The sequence below is a fragment of the Haliotis asinina genome, chromosome 16 (assembly GCF_037392515.1).
Source record: "Haliotis asinina isolate JCU_RB_2024 chromosome 16, JCU_Hal_asi_v2, whole genome shotgun sequence".
Lineage (NCBI taxonomy): Eukaryota > Metazoa > Mollusca > Gastropoda > Lepetellida > Haliotidae > Haliotis > Haliotis asinina.
In genome coordinates this window covers 40,625,205-40,642,323 of record NC_090295.1, presented here as the reverse complement: position 1 = coordinate 40,642,323, position 17,119 = coordinate 40,625,205, and the positions used below count along the sequence as shown (strand labels likewise).

The 17,119-nt window shown below is 40.0% G+C and overlaps 1 pseudogene; it reads right to left on the bottom strand.

Moving 5' to 3' along the window:
• Positions 1–1,658: 1,658 nt before the first annotated feature.
• On the bottom strand, positions 1,659–16,814 carry LOC137267889 (arylsulfatase B-like; annotated as a pseudogene).
• Between the last annotated feature and the right edge of the window lie 305 nt (positions 16,815–17,119).

The window sequence follows — 17,119 nt, the reverse complement described above, 5'->3', positions numbered from 1 at the left end:
TGTGATACATTTACCCAAAGCAAGCCTGATTCAGATATTCATTTTAAGTGATGTTTAATAAGCTATATCTGTGTGCCTTGCAGTACAGTTACACATATGTAGCCAGAATAATTAATAATATGTTAACCATTCATTCATAATTACTTCTCACCTATGTGGCCGTCTTCGAAACAAAAACTACAGTCAGTATTTCACAATTAGGTACATGATGAATTATCATCAGTTTGGTCCCTGTGTAAGACAGATGAGGATAAAGAGAGACTGACCTGCGGCGTCCGGGTCTGACCTTGACGTTCTGTTATCAACATTATAGAACATACATTTGTATGATACGTCCTGTACTGGTCGACTATACACTCGGAAGGTCGATGTCGATGTATTGATAACGTACAGACCGATGTCATATCTGTTATGTTAATATGTGTTGGTTCAACTCCTGTTGGTGAAGGAGAATGAACAGCTGCGCGCATGCGCTTTACTCCCAACCACAGACAGACACAAAGTAGGTGCTTGCATGAAATCACATGAAACAGGCACAGACTAAGAAAGGATTGATGTGTGACACCTTCATATGAATATAACAATAGCTAATTCATTAATTACAGAAGAGTAGGCCATCGGCTCATAACTACTTAGATTACATTGTGCATGGCAAAACATGGTGTGTTATGTATAAAATAATAATAAATGTAGCATCTCAGATGCGTTACATGATGAATAAAGCTAGGTACATTATACCCAGATACCCACAGAAACATGCAGTAAACTTGGACAAAGTACTGTGACTATGTGTCCCAGTCCACCTAGCTGTGCATTGGGTACCTCGTCAGGATGGCAGAGCCACAATAGACACGATGCTCCTAGCATCAGCAGGAGTTGTAGACTCACCAGGAAGTTAAGACTAATAATTCGATGTGTCGTTGAGAATGACATCCAGTGATCACGGGAAACAAATACCAGCGCCTAGAGTAAGCACTAGTTGCGTGGATATATGCCTTATATAAATATCCTATAATACCAAGGAACGCCTTATCAACAAGTTTATAATCTGATGTTGACATGATTAGTTTGAATTTAGCTTTGTTTGGATTGATACAATAGGTTTAGGTAAAGCGGACGGGTTAGAATTTGGAACACACGCGGAGAAGACGGTATCAATTCTCAATGTATCCTGTACGTAATCATAACCTATCATTTCTACCTACATTATAATTCCTTCCAGTTTCAAAATATAACTGATGCGAAAAGTATCTAAAATGTTATGTGTTGTACTTACAGCCGGCACTTGAAATAGTGTTTGAATTGGAGTGAACATCTGGTTTGCGCTCCTTGTTAATAATATTTTGTGAAAAGGTGCTGCTTCAGTGTAATTGTTATTCAATTCCTTACAATATAAGATCACGTTTTACCGACATTTTTCTAAGCACACAGTGCAATCATTTCTGGCAAGTACACTCGGACCCCACATATCCGGAAACCCCGCCTTCCCGGCGATTTTTTGCTTTCACTTAATTTTCACGTTTTGCTTGTTTGATCCAGTTAGCCGGACGTTTTGCTATCCGGACGATTTTCGTGTGAAACCAAAACGTCCGGAAAAACGAGGTTCGATTGTAATGGCATGTCATTAAATTGACTGAATGAAAACACATAACAAGACATAGTTGCAAACAAAATTAGACATACGTGTTTATTTCACCTGCACGTTAATTACGGAGTAGAAATCGAGTATAGACTAGCAGTGAGAATGATGAGTATTTCCTACCCAGACCCAGCCTGGAAATCCTGAACTTAGCAAAGTGCTGGAATAATACAGATATCAGAGTTTGCACCACCCTGGTGTCCATACGTTGCCGTATTTTCTGGGATCGCTGTTAGGGTTCGTAGCAGGGTAGTTAGGGGCAACCATCTGCTTCTTGTACTCCAGAAGGCGAGCCTTTAGCTTGGCGACAACGTCTGGTAACTTGGAGGCGAGGTCATGTCTCTCTGTGGGGTCGTCTGAAGGAGAAAACAGTGGAGACCAGGGGCTCCTTCCACGAGGCAGCATTTTCTTAGATTAATCTTAACGTCTTTTCCTTAACAAGGCATTTAGGTTAGCCAAGTGACTTACTGGTTTGTAAAAGGAGGTTCTGGTCAATGATAACTTGGTGGATGTTTAGCACCGAAATCAGCAGCATAACAAATATTTGATTGCAATATGTATGCAGTGGTTAAACGATGAGCATCACTTATGATACAAATTCAGACGTCACCCAGTGTGACCTCCAAATCCATTAACTCGTTCGCATGGCTTTGATTGCTTTGTGCAAGGGGGCCCGGGTGAGTCAGTAACTAAACCAGCAGCAGTCGACGTAACTGTGTACTAAATCCACAGTGATATAAGTCACACTGCCTACTGGTTATAAACACTCCTGTTGATCACTTATTTGTTTTTCTTGAACCATTGCTATTGGTTTCAATACGGAAAACTGCCCCGTTTAAGTTGATATTTGTTGATTAAACTTCTGATACCACTAGTGTTTAGTTCTAACTCGCCAGGCTACAAAGTGTATCAAACCCATGTAGGTCATAAGATACGCCTGATCCATTCATAATTAAATACATACCCATCACGTTAAATAGTTGCAGTTTATCTGGCTTGAGATCATATATTGTTTCTTCATAGATATCATCGCCAGTGTTGTTCATAGGTCGATGCCAGCCATCTTGTGTCCCCGGGTAGCCCATTAACAGTTTGTAATCACCCATCCTGAAAGATATAATAGACATGTTTGCCGGATTCAGCTTCACTAAACGAGTAGGTAACTTCCACATGTTAGATGTATGGATAGTGAGCATGGATCTTATTTGTCAGCAACGCATGTCGAACAGCTTAGGCCAGTGTCTTTCAATGTCTTCCTTTATCAAATTCCACATCAAAGCACATACATTTTTCAATAGAGAGAATATGATGTTTTCACTTTATTTTAAATGATTTTCTATTATCGAGCAGGAAATGGGGACGTATAAGCACATGAAAAAATATATAAGTGTTTATTAGCCGGGAAAGGCGACCTCACAAGTTCAACCCGCGCTACCTCTGTATCACGGTCAATATAGCAACGGTTGTCTTCCTTAAGAGACAGGCTCTGACGTTTCTTGGCCGTCACATATCTAGACACATGGACAACGTAGTATAATTTGCTTATACAGTGGAAGCTGTCAAAACCCGCATCTGTCCAATCCGGTAAGCTATCAACACTGGCATAAAATCTCAGTCCCATCCGTAGCTTGCACATTTATCATCAGCTCTACAATCCGGCATATTGTCTAAAGTGGATTATTTCTACAGTCCCCATGAGTGCCGGTTTAGACAGCTTCCACTGTAATTTCCATTGAAGATTTCAGTGCATCTGCATTTGTTGCTTCTCCACGTGTGAGTGAGTGAGTGAGTGAGTGAGTTTAGTTTTGAGCCGATTTTTTTGGCAATATCCCAGTAATATTGGGGGACACCAGAAAATGGGTTTCAGTCATTCTAACCACGTGGGGAATCGAACACGGGTCTTCGGCGTGACGAGCGAACGCTTTAACCACAAGGCTAGCCCTGTATGCGTTAGGGCGGGTCACGTTCACCTCTTCCCCAACACCGCCCTTTGATAGCATTGTCGACGCTGGACATTTCGGTCATGATTCATGATTGTGAAGATGCATATCGCTTTTGATTACCTAATGCCGGCCTGGCCTTGCTTCGGTATGACGAGGTCGTCCAGATTGTAGATGAACTCGGTTCTCTTTGACGGGAGGCCATTCCTGATAGAGTCCCACAGATCTATCCCATCTCTGTCGGTTACTGCAACAAAAAGCCTAAATACTGTCCAGGGCCTCGTTCATCAAAGCGTTTTAACACTATGACTATTGTGCCTATGTTAAAGTATGGGAGTTACGATCATCTTAGCGCCACGATCGCTTTGAGGAACGGTTACCCTGAACTTGTATATTTATCGGCAAGGATAACAGCTTTCCTTATCAATTGTGGGTATGTTTACCCTTCTGATACCCGAAAACATTATAAAATGTAGAAACTTGCAAGAATTGATGATAACACTGAATGAATGGAGAAACACAAGACGGCCAAGGAAATGACGGACTGTCGACAGAATAGGATGAGAAAACACAGTAGCGACGTATTTGTATCAGAAAGCGGTTTTAAGTTTTATGTGGACTATACATACTTGCGTGGGGTGTTTGTTGTCAACAACTGACAATTTTCAGCGGGTTAAAGTTTTACATAGTATTACGCACACGTGTTCTTTATTATAACACTTTGCATTTTAACCACGATATCGATATCGCACGACGGCTTATCATGGGGACAGATAAATACTAATCAAAGGTGTCATAACATATCGAGGACGTACACTGACACGATGTCTGAAATACATTAACTATCATGTTATTCTATATTAAAAAGCATTCAATAACCGAACTGTCTTTAGACCACGCCCACTGACGGACTGTATTTATCTGATTAGGTATAAATCAAGTGTGGGCCTGTGTTGTAGTATTTCCCTGAATTAGGTTAAAACCGGTATACACACACACACCAGTGTTAGTTTGTATACACACATATACGTCCATAGGTCAACATATATGAGGTACTGCTATCATTTCTTATATGATACGTTAATTCAGAAAACCTACCCGGCGTTCCCCCTGCCGCGGAAACCAAAGTCGGCAGCCAGTCTACGGCGTGTATCATTCTGGTGAGAAAAAAAAGGGCAGGTAATTTAGTAGTACCTATAACTTTTACCATGAACACGAAAGTGCAATTTCTTTCTGTTTCGTATCCACAGATACGAAATTATACATATCACCTAGCTTTGCATATCCGATTTCTGAGTTTACAATATTTCGTGTGACTATTTTGTATTAAACATTCCGGATACCTGGGTATCTCAACATAGTTCTCCTTGCCTGGGGTAAGATAAATCAATTTGTTCATTAGAATATTTCAAGGGACTCATAAACTTGACTGATTTTCCTGTAGATAGCGATCCCACAGAAAATGTAGACTATACCATTGATATTCATAATGAGCAGTAGTTTGATGCCTGTACACATTATACTGTAAGTAACATGAATGCTGCTGTTACAGAGGAAGAGTCTGGAGCAGCCATAAAAGATCTTAGCAGGGTAAAGCACCAGGACCTGATGGTATTGAAACTGAAAAGATTGTGTTTTGTAGTCGGGGATTTAGAAAAGATTATTGTACAGCTGATAATATCTATAAATTACAATGTCTTATACAAACATGTCTCTGTAAAAGCCGTGGACGTTTCTATTGTATATATGTAGATTTTATTCAGTAATGAATAAAGGTGTCCATGGTACATTATTTACAGCATTCTAAGAAAAGGCGTCTTGTAAATTATAGAACACTAGTACCATAACAGAAGACTTTGATAGTCGATTTGGAGTTAGGCAAGGGTGTGTAATTAGTCCATTTCTATTTTCAATGTTCATTGCTGAGTTTCAATCTATAACTGAGGATGCAAACTTACAAGATATTTTCACAGGAGCAGAACATTTAGAGCTACTACTGGTATTGTGCGTAGATGATGTATGTATTATCGGTGACACTGTCATTGTTTAAAGACAGAGACTGATATTTAATGTGCATTTTACAAGTAAATATGGATAAGACGGAAACATTTATTTCAGTATTTCGAAATGGTGGTTATTTACGAAATTATGAGAAACGGTGTTTTGATTGAAAACCACTAAAACAGCAACATAATACAACTATCTAGGTGTTATGTTTTCCACTAGGTTGTCATGAACAGTGTGTACACATACTCTTGTATCAAAAGCCAATAAGGTTTTACTTATTATTAAGCAGCTCCAGCATAAACATACAAGAATATTTTATTTAAACTGTTTGACTCCATACTTAAATTATTATTGTTGTATGGTGCAGACGTACGGGCATTTCACGAAATGTAGTTGGCAGACATGGAAGTTATTTAGATTATTACTTGATATGTGAAATATTGGTGTAAATTGTTAAGAATGCCTGACACTCGCCACCCCAATCAATGTTATCTATACATTAAGATTCTAGACTCTGTTTGAAGGAACACTTGGGTTTATGGGGCAGGTTATTGTTGAATATGTATTGTTTTGGATATGCTTGGGTTAGGCAAGATATTAGAGATATCTTATAATTTTTGTCGTTTTTTTTCAGCAGATAAGAATGGTTGAGAACAAAACATTTTCAGCAATCATATTGATTCATCGGAACATTACAAGTTTATTAAACCACTGTATACAGTTAAATATTATGTATCAAATAGTACTAGTAGGGATGTGAGAAGATACTTTTGTTTCTAAAGACTTATAAATGAGCTTCCTGTACGTTGTAATGCCAGACGACAAGACCCTTTTGCTATAAATAGAATATGTAGAATGTGGACTGATAATAGCAAAGAAAATAAGGTTCACTTCATATCAGAATGCGAAGCATATGTTTCTATAAGAAAGAAGTATCCAAATTGGGATTCTTTACCAAGTATTTGTAAATTCCATAAATTATTGACCTCATATGATGTGAGTACTGTGATTAAATGTGCAAGTTGATTAAGGGGGGCTCTGAAATGTAAATCTGCACTAGTTGAATAGTATTACACGTATACCAACTGCCAGGTTTATGTATATGTTATGTATATTTTATATACCTTTGTATATGGGCTGATGGCCTACTAATGGAAATAAACTCTCTCCCTTTTCACGCCGGGGTTCATGTGCCCTCGATGTTGGTACATGTTTCCCTCGCCTTTCGGCCCAATGGGTACATCAACCCATCTCCCCCTTGTGACCAGTGAACAAAGTATTTGTTCCTGAAAAGTTCAATGTCAATTTTGAACTGTTTGGAGCACGGGTCGTGGTCATCGGTAGATTTTGCAGACGATGAAAACAGAGTTATTCCCCTTCCATCAATTTGCATTCGCAAAACATCGGTAATTTCCTTACATCATACTTGATTCAATGCTATTCCAGATAATGAATTACTACTACGAAGTACCAAATGAGTTCGGCATTCCCAGCAGGTTACACAGAAATGTTACTCTCGTGTAAGCGGGGTACATTGTAACTAATAGAAGAGCGTTCAGGCAGTCAGAAAATGACAGATATGTGTAAGGTAAGACATTTATTCAAACAATTAAACATTAACATTGAGGAGTTCGGTCTGACAAATACGTTGCTCACTGGTCCCTCGGGGACCATGGGCTGATTGGTTATGTTTCTTGAGCCTGAACAAACATCGAGGACACATCAACCCTTGCACCCCTCGTGGTCAGTGAAAAACTTATAACGTATATGGGGTAATGAAAGGACGCCGTGTGTCTGTATTCCCAAACTACCTAGAAAATACAGCTGTTGTTCTTGTAATGGTGACCTGATGAACAACACCAAAATGGAACACAGGAGGAGTGTGCATGAAAAATGCTTTTAGTATTAGTCATATCCATATCAGCGGGTATACCGGATGGGATATACGAATGTATTTAAACAGGAGTCTCCCTATAGTGCTTTTATATGATCTTACCCGTCATACGTGTAGCCAGTCTTCTGGAGTCCTGCCCCCGACATGAACGCCGTCACCCTCGTACCCCCCTCCCACAGAGAGTGTTTGCCTCCTCTCAGGGGCCAGTTGTTGCCGTGGTTGAATATCTCACCTCCATTCTGCATCAACACACATCAATGATACATTCATTTATCCATATTTACATTCATCAGACGATATTTGTATGCTAAATTTGCACTCAGATTATGACATTTTTAAAGTATTTATGAAAGTGGTCTAAAGTAATCAAGTGTGGATTAGACAATCCTCTGATTTATATCATAAGCAGTGAGCTATTCTCTCTGGATACGATGACAGTCAATAATCAAGTCAATAAGCCTGTCCACCCGATCGCATCTCATGACAACCCTGAGCTGACTGAGACTACTTCTAACACACATCTTCATGCGGGTATCTGCGTGAAAACAGCAAAACACCCCCACACAGTCAAACACCCCCACACAGTCACGTACATCAGCTGTTAGCAAGAACAACGTGTTATTGTACAGTCCTTTCTTCTTCAAGGCGTCGGTCACGTTCCCTATAGCTTCATCAAGGGCGTTCACCATCCCTGTAAAGTTGGATATTTTGATACAATGCGTTATGATAAATCAGTATGTATGGCCGATCGTCCTCAACCCCTGCTCTAATAATAACGTCATTGATTATTTTATGTTTATTAGTTTTCCAGTTGGATTGTATTTCAACAGTCCACTTGTGAGCCAAACGGACTATAGCATCTTTAAAAAGTCTACCGTTACAAGTGCGAAGAACGGTTTGTCTGCACAATTCTAGGCGTGCATATAATGACTTTAACATCAATATTGTTACATCAGAACGTTTACTATACAGCGCCTATTAAAGGACTGGACATACATTTACTTAAATATGTAGCTTTACTTTATACGTTCGTGAATGTACTTCCAGTAAATGCGTCCAGCTTTACTCACCGTCGAAGATCCTTCATCCTCTGTTCACAACATGGGGGAACCTGTCTTCATATATCTTGGGAACCTGGATCACAAGCACGTAAACACACTGCTTCGTGAAAGAAACAGAAATGAACCTCCTTTCACAAAATTAAGGTAACCTTAATGCAATCTTAAAGAATCGGAGTTAAGGTTGACCACAGTAAAGGTTGGTTCGTGAAAGGAGCCTCTGGTCCCTGTAACAGTCCTGTATTTGCCAATGCCAAAATATCCTCTATATCAATATGTCCCTGATAAAGGAACGATCTCAAACAACCACACAGAAATTCCTCCCTTTACTGTTTGTTAATGATGCATCGTACACACATGCTTATGTGTTCTTACAATTGAGGTAGCTTAGTGGTTAAAGCTTCCGCTCGTCGCGCCGTGGGTCGCGTTCGATTCTCCACATGGGTATATTTCCATTGTGTCCTCCGTTATATTGCTGGAATAGATTAGTCTCTGTTCAAACAGTGTTTTATTATGACGTACTGAAAGGAGAGAGTCTAGTAGTCAGCAGGACCATAGATTGGCACATGACTGACCTCTGTAGGGTAGTGGACGTTCTGGAAGGGCAGATACAGGAACAGCGGCTGGTCCATGTTGTGAGAGTTAATGACATTGATGATCTTCTGTGTGAACACCCACTGGCGACCAACAAGAAACAAAATGTATGTACGCGTTTCTACCATATATTGAAAGTATGCTTCTACCTCATATTGAATGTAATGACAATAGTTGTGTGTGTGTGTGTATGTGTGTGTGTGTGTGTGTATGTGTGTGTGTGTATGCAAGGATGGATGGATGGGTGGAAGGATGAGGATGGATGGCTAGATATGTGTGTGTTGGGCGCGCGCACGTGGATAGACTGATAAATGCATCAACGTATATTTGTAATTGGGACTTCGAATCAAAATATCAACCTGGGTGGGTCGATAGATCAGCGGATTAATATTGGCTGGCTGGCTTAGTGGGATAAATAAGTATTGGCTGGTTGGCTGGCTGGATGAGTGGGAGAATAAGTATTGGCTGGCTGGTGGGCTGGAAGAATGGGTGGGTGAGTATTGGCTTACCTGGCTGGCTGTATGTGTGAGTGGGTGAGTAATGGCTGGATGCATCCATGCTTACATGTATGTGTGTAATTGGGATCAAAATACCAACTTTACAGAACTGTCAAATAGCGTGCACATGCAGGAATGTCTCACCGCAGAGTATTGTCCCTCGTAATCCCATTCCGCTTCCTTATTGTTCCTGAAGTCTAGAAACCCGGCTGAAACATACACGTGGAATATGTCAGCCAGTGAGTATGACACATTACTGATTTATAAACACTGCATGGCAAAATGCGTAATTATTATGACCGAATACATAAAAAACACAGTTCGTTTATAATTTCCAATATATATGTTAGTCAAGGGTTTGGAAGTCGCATGTTACTTTATGTGAGGTTGGTTATTTTTGTAACAATTTCTTTAAAAAGGATATGCTTTCAATGAAGTAAAACGAACACAGTTCGTTTATAATTTCCAGTATATATGTTAGTCAAAGGTTTGGAAGTCGCATGTTACTTTATGTAAGTTTGGTTATTTTTGTAACAATTTCTTTTAAAAGGATATGCTTGCAATGAAGTAAAATGTTATCAGCAATCTTAACAGTAATTGTTAGTAATATGCTTATTACGACATACGACATGTTAAGGTGCACACACGTAATCGGACGACTGTACTGAAATTCTCATCACAGTGATACTCGTAGGTTAACTACAGTAAACAACGGGACTTGTGTAGTACAGTGTTTGGACTGTATGTACTCTGTATACTACATAGCGGAAAACCCGCTTTTCACATGAGTGAGTGAGTTTATTTAACTACCATGACGACGCTACAAGTAAGAGTGAGTGAGTTTAGTTTTACGCCGCACGCAGCAATATTCCAGCTACATGATGGCGGTCTGTAAATAATCGAGTCTGGACCAGACAATCCAGTGTTCAGCGGCATGAGCATCGATCTGCGCAATTGGGAACCGATGGCATATGCCAACCAAGTCAGCGAGCCTGACCCACCGGTCCCGTTAGTCGCCTCTTACGACAAGCATGGTTGCCTTTTGAGGCAGGCGTGGGTTGCTGATGAACTGTTCTACCCCAGACCTTCCCGGGTCCTGCAAGTATGACGAAAGTGCTCGTTTTCTCTTATAGGGAAACTAGGAAAATAGACCTGACAGATCCCTGTCCAGTTTGAGGGGAATCAGTCAACTAATGGACACTGGAAGTAGACCGGGATGGTACGCTAGTCAACTGCATGTTAGGTAACATGGCTCTAAAACATGGATTTAATAAAGATATTAAAACAACCCTGGAATAGAAGAAACGATTCGTATTTTTACATCCTGTAATCTGATATCGCAAGATGAACTTTGCACTTACACGTATTATGCATGTAATAGTCTTCCTGTGAGTTATAGTAGCCGAAGAATGAGTCGAAACCCCGGAAGGTTGGAGTGCAAGCCCAGTCACAGAATCCCAGGTGCCACCTGAAGGTACAAGGTCATCAGTCTCTGGCAGGACAGGCATTTGTACTCAGCACGCTAGCCTGCTTAATGTTATGCGCACCAACGTTCATTTATGACTGTTGCTAGAGCTAACTTGAGAGTAGGTCCCGGGTTCAAACTAAACTGAGCAAAACTTGATGGAGACTCTTCCTTTTTTGTTTCAACAGGTTCACTAAAGCAATGTTTTAAACCGCTGTCAACAATATTATTGCAGTATCGCCACAGGTGCACCACAATATACCAGTAAAGTATGTCACGATACGAATACCTGATATGGTTCAGATTGCGCAACGTACTGAGTCATCTAGAGTTAGCTCCCTTGATATGGTTCAGATTGCGCAACGTACTGAGTCATCTAGAGTTACCTCCCTTGATTACAGGTCATCAGTCTCTGGCAGTGACTCATGGTCCTGAATCTCATTTGAAAGTAGGTCCCAGTTTAAAGCTTAACAGTGAAAAGCTTTATGTTTCAATAGATTCACTTATTCATTTATTAATATGCATAATGAGCGAATATACTTGTTAACAATAGTCTAGCTAATACAGCGACACCACGTCCCAATATATAACATACGGGTCGTGTGTTTCGTCGTTTGTGCTTTAACAACATGCCTACTCCACATCCTGTACTAACTGGACAGCTGATGAGGACTAGATCCGATGCACGTACTTGCCCACTATGTGCGTGGCGTATCCCAGCCTCTTCAGCTCCTGGGGTAAGATGGTGTAGTTTAGAGGTAGACATACAGACTGTCGAGCATCTATGACGGAATGCTGAAAATAGTGAGAAAGATATGTGTTTGGCTTTCCTTTGGTTCGCTTCTATACATCAGATTTTCTCTGTCACAAGTGAAAGAAATATGGGTTCAATGTACATACTTTAGTTAAATGGTTCACAAGACTACAAGGCTGTGGCCGTGAAATTAATATCTTTCTTTCTGGATATATTGTAACATTGGCATATGTGAGTGTATCTACAGTAGTCTACTTTGGGGATTCCAAATTAGAATAGGACTGTCCGCACAAGATTGGGCTATTTATAAGGCAGTGAAAAATATAATAGGCATAGGAAATTGTTGGACTGACTATGATCCTCAATGTCAAATAAGCAGTTGATACAATAGATCCTACTGAGCAAAGAGGGCGAGATGTTCCTGTATCAGTCTAACGGTGTGGAATCCTAGAATGGACAATGCCGTGTTCTCGCTGATGCAAAGAGACTGAAAATTAAGAAAAGCGCGACAATGCCACACCGGCACACTTTTGCCAGTTGTAGGCTTGTCGCTCTGACAATCATGAAATAACACTGTTTATTCTAAAATACCCCTACAGCTCAGATTTATGATTTCTTTAATTCGTATCCATGTTTGGCCTTGTGAAGATATTCCTCTGGAATACAGTGAATAGTTTATGTCCGTTTCAACAAATATGAGGAAAGTTGCAAGCCAAGTCAACTGGCATAGACACGCGCTTCTGGTTTGGGTGTGAAGCGTTTTTCAATGGTTTCCAACACTTATAAAATTGCCAGTGCGACGTATAGCATTCGGGAACACTTCTAGATGACGGCCACACGTAGGTAAGGTTAAGCAGAGATACAGTCATGACTGTCATGACAACAATATCCCGATATATCCGCCAGATAGGTGTATAGTCAAGACAACAATACTTCTATATATTGGTCAGATAGGGATACAGTCAAGACAACAATACTTCTATATATAGGCCAGATAGGTGTATAGTCAAGACAACAATACTTCTATATATCGGTCAGACAGGGACACAGTCAAGACAACAATACTCCGATATATCGGCCAGATAGGTCAAGACAACAATACTTCTTTATATCTGTGAGATAGGGATACAGTCAAGACAACAATACTTCGATATATCGGTCAGACAGAGACACAATCAAGACAACAATACTTCGATATATAGGCCAGATAGGTGTATAGTCAAGACAACAATACTTCTATATATCGGTCAGACAGAGACACAATCAAGACAACAATACTCCGATATATCGGCCAGATAGGTCAAGACAACAATACTTCTTTATATCTGTGAGATAGGGATATAGTCAAGACAACAATACTTCGATATATCGGTCAGACAGAGATACAGCCAAGAGAACAATACTTCGATATATCGGCCACATAGGTGTATAGTCAAGACAACAATACTTCTATATATATCGGTCAGACAGAGACACAATCAAGACAACAATACTTCGATATATAGGCCAGATAGGTGTATAGTCAAGACAACAATACTTCTATATATCGGTCAGACAGGGACACAGTCAAGACAACAATACTCCGATATATCGGCCCGATAAGTCAAGACAACAATACTTCTTTATATTTGTGAGATAGGGATACAGTCAAGACAACAATACTTCGATATATCGGTCAGACAGAGATACAGTCGAGACAACAATACTTCTATATATCGGCCAGATAGGTGTATAGTCAAGACAACAATACTTCTATATATCGGCCAGATAGGTCAAGACAACAATACTTCTTTATATCTGTGAGATAGGGATACAGTCAAGACAACAATACTTCGATATATCGGTCAGACAGAGATACAGTCAAGACAACAATACTTCGATATATAGGCCAGATAGGTGTATAGTCAAGACAACAATACTTCGATATATAGGCCAGATAGGTGCATAGTCAAGACAACAATACTTCTATATATAGGCCAGATAGGTGTATAGTCAAGACAACAATACTTCTATATATCGGTCAGACAGGGACACAGTCAAGACAACAATACTCCGATATATAGGCCAGATAGGTGTATAGTCAACACAACAATGCTTCTATATATCGGTCAGACAGGGACACAGTCAAGACAACAATACTCCGATATATCGGCCAGATAGGTCAAGACAACAATACTTCTTTATATCTGTGAGATAGGGATACAGTCAAGACAACAATAATTTGATATATCGGTCAGACAGAGATACAGTCAAGACAACAATACTTCGATATATCGGCCAGATAGGTGTATAGTCAAGACAACAATACTTCTATATATCGGTCAGACAGAGACACAATCAAGACAACAATACTCCGATATATCGGCCAGATAGGTCAAGACAACAATACTTCTTTATATCTGTGAGATAGGGATACAGTCAAGACAACAATACTTCGATATATCGGTCAGACAGAGATACAGTCAATACAACAATACTCCGATATATCGGCCAGATAGGTGTATAGTCAACACAACAATACTTCTATATATCTGTGAGATAGGGATACAGTCAAGACAACAATACTTCGATATATCGGTCAGTCAGGGACACAGTCAAGACAACAATACTCCGATATATGGGCCAGATAGGTCAAGACAACAATACTTCTTTATATCTGTGAGATAGGGATACAGTCAAGACAACAATACTTCGATATATCGGCCAGATAGATGTATAGTCAAGACAACAATACTTCTATATATCGGTCAGACAGAGACACAATCAAGACAACAATACTTCGATATATAGGCCAGATAGGTGTATAGTCAAGACAACAATACTTCTATATATCGGTCAGACAGAGACACAATCAAGACAACAATACTTCGATGTATCGGCCAGATAGGTCAAGACAACAATACTTCTTTATATCTGTGAGATAGGGATACAGTCAAGACAACAATACTTCGATATATCGGTCAGACAGAGATACAGTCAAGACAACAATACTTCGATATATAGGCCAGATAGGTGTATAGTCAAGACAACAATACTTCTATATATCGGTCAGACAGAGACACAATCAAGACAACAATACTTCGATATATAGGCCAGATAGGTGTATAGTCAAGACAACAATACTTCTATATATCGGTCAGACAGGGACACAGTCAAGACAACAATACTCCGATATATCGGCCAGATAGGTCAAGACAACAATACTTCTTTATATCTGTGAGATAGGGATACAGTCAAGACAACAATACTTCGATATATCGGTCAGACAGAGATACAGTCAAGACAACAATACTCCGATATATCGGCCAGATAGGTGTATAGTCAAGACAACAATACTTCTATATATCGGTCAGATAGGGACATAGTAAGGCAACAATACTTCGATACATCGGTCATTCATGGTTACTGTCAAGACAAAATGATTTCGAGATAGATCTGGTTGGCGAGATAACGATACAGTCCAGGTAGCAGACTGCTATATATCGGTCAGATAGAGGTATAGCCTTAGCAATGGGACTTCGAGATATCGGTCAGATAGAGGTACAGTCTTAGCAATGGGACTTCGAGATATCGGTCAGATAGAGGTACAGCCTTAGCAATGGGACTTCGAGATATCGGTCAGATAGAGGTACAGTCTTAGCAATGGGACTTCGATATATCAATCAGATAGAAATGCAGTTAAGACAAGAAAACTTCGATATATCGGTCAGATAGGGTTCCTGTCAAGACAACAAGACTTCAATATATCGGTCACATATGGATCAGAGAAAACAATAGGACTTAGATATATGTCGGTGTGACAGGGTTACTGTTTAGTTTGAGAGTATACAATGTACTGCTATATTTTAAGCTGCCCCTTCACAGGCAGGGGACGATGAGGTGGTCTTAAAGTTAAATCGTCGGCTCATCACACCGAAACCCCGGGTTCGATTCCCCACATGGGTACAATGTGTGAAGCACCGCCGTGATATTGCTGGAGTATTTCTAAAAGTGGCGTAAAGCTATGCTGGCCCACACACTCACCACACCAGTACTTACCTGAAGGCCAGATTTGAAAGGATAGACCCCTGACATAAAGGCACTCCGGGATCTGAAAAGTATTGACAACATGGCGAGTTTGGAACATTTATGAAGACCTCACAGACGAACATCAACAATCAATCTGCAGGAAATTATTGTGTAACTTTTACAGGATGGATTGTTAAATATCATGACTTTGAAATCAATATTGACGAACAAATACAAATATTATACAATGTTAGACTTCACTCACGGACTGCATAAGGGCTGCACGTAGTGCCTGTCCAGTATCACGCCTTCTCGCGCCATTTTGTCCATATTAGGTGTCAACATCTCGCTGTTCCGAAACCCAACATCATTCCAGCCTGAAAATATCAGTCGAGTCAGTACATACATACCCAATAAATACTATTTTATTATCACAGCTGTCTTTAACAATGACACCAACCAATTATAGAATCACTCTCGGTGGCGCCATGGCTAAAGGGATTTGATCCAAGCCGCATACCGTCTCCCAAAAAGAGTCTACCTTTCACAACGAATTATGTTTCCTTGACGATAAGCTTCACCTTACCCCTTACATACCAACCTGAAATGAATATATATTACAGTGACAGCATTATATGTAATAATACATATAATATAAAATTATACAAAGTGATTACATGGTACTATATATAAAATATGGGTAAGGCCACGGTCTTTGGGGTTAGAACAAACAAAATTTGTCAACAAAGTCTCACACATCATATAAACGTTCAACACTAATACACATCAGGTAAAACCAGTTAGAGGTGAATAAGTTTGTCAATCAATCTTTTAACCACTCAACAAGCATTCCTATTACATGCTAAATTACCTAGATCATCTGCAACGATGAATACAATATTTGGACGCTGTGAGAGGGCGCCGCCAATGAGGGAGGCGAGGATGAGAGCCGTTGTCGTTGTCGTTGTCGCCATGACAGTGTTGCCCATACACCTCTACTATCGAGTACAAAATGTCTACAAATCCTAAGATCCACACATTATCAAATAAGACGTCTTGAATGTGTGATTATTTCAGCAACACCAGATGGTAATTCTGCAACAGACTGACACTGTAAAGGTAAATGTAACACAGGGCAAAATTAGGATACGGGAATTTAGGGTACCTACTGAACCGAAACACTTCGGTAACTTACAAAGGGAACTTCGGTTATACCCCCGCGAGAAAAAGTCTTGTGAAACAGGGTGTAACGTGTAAATATAA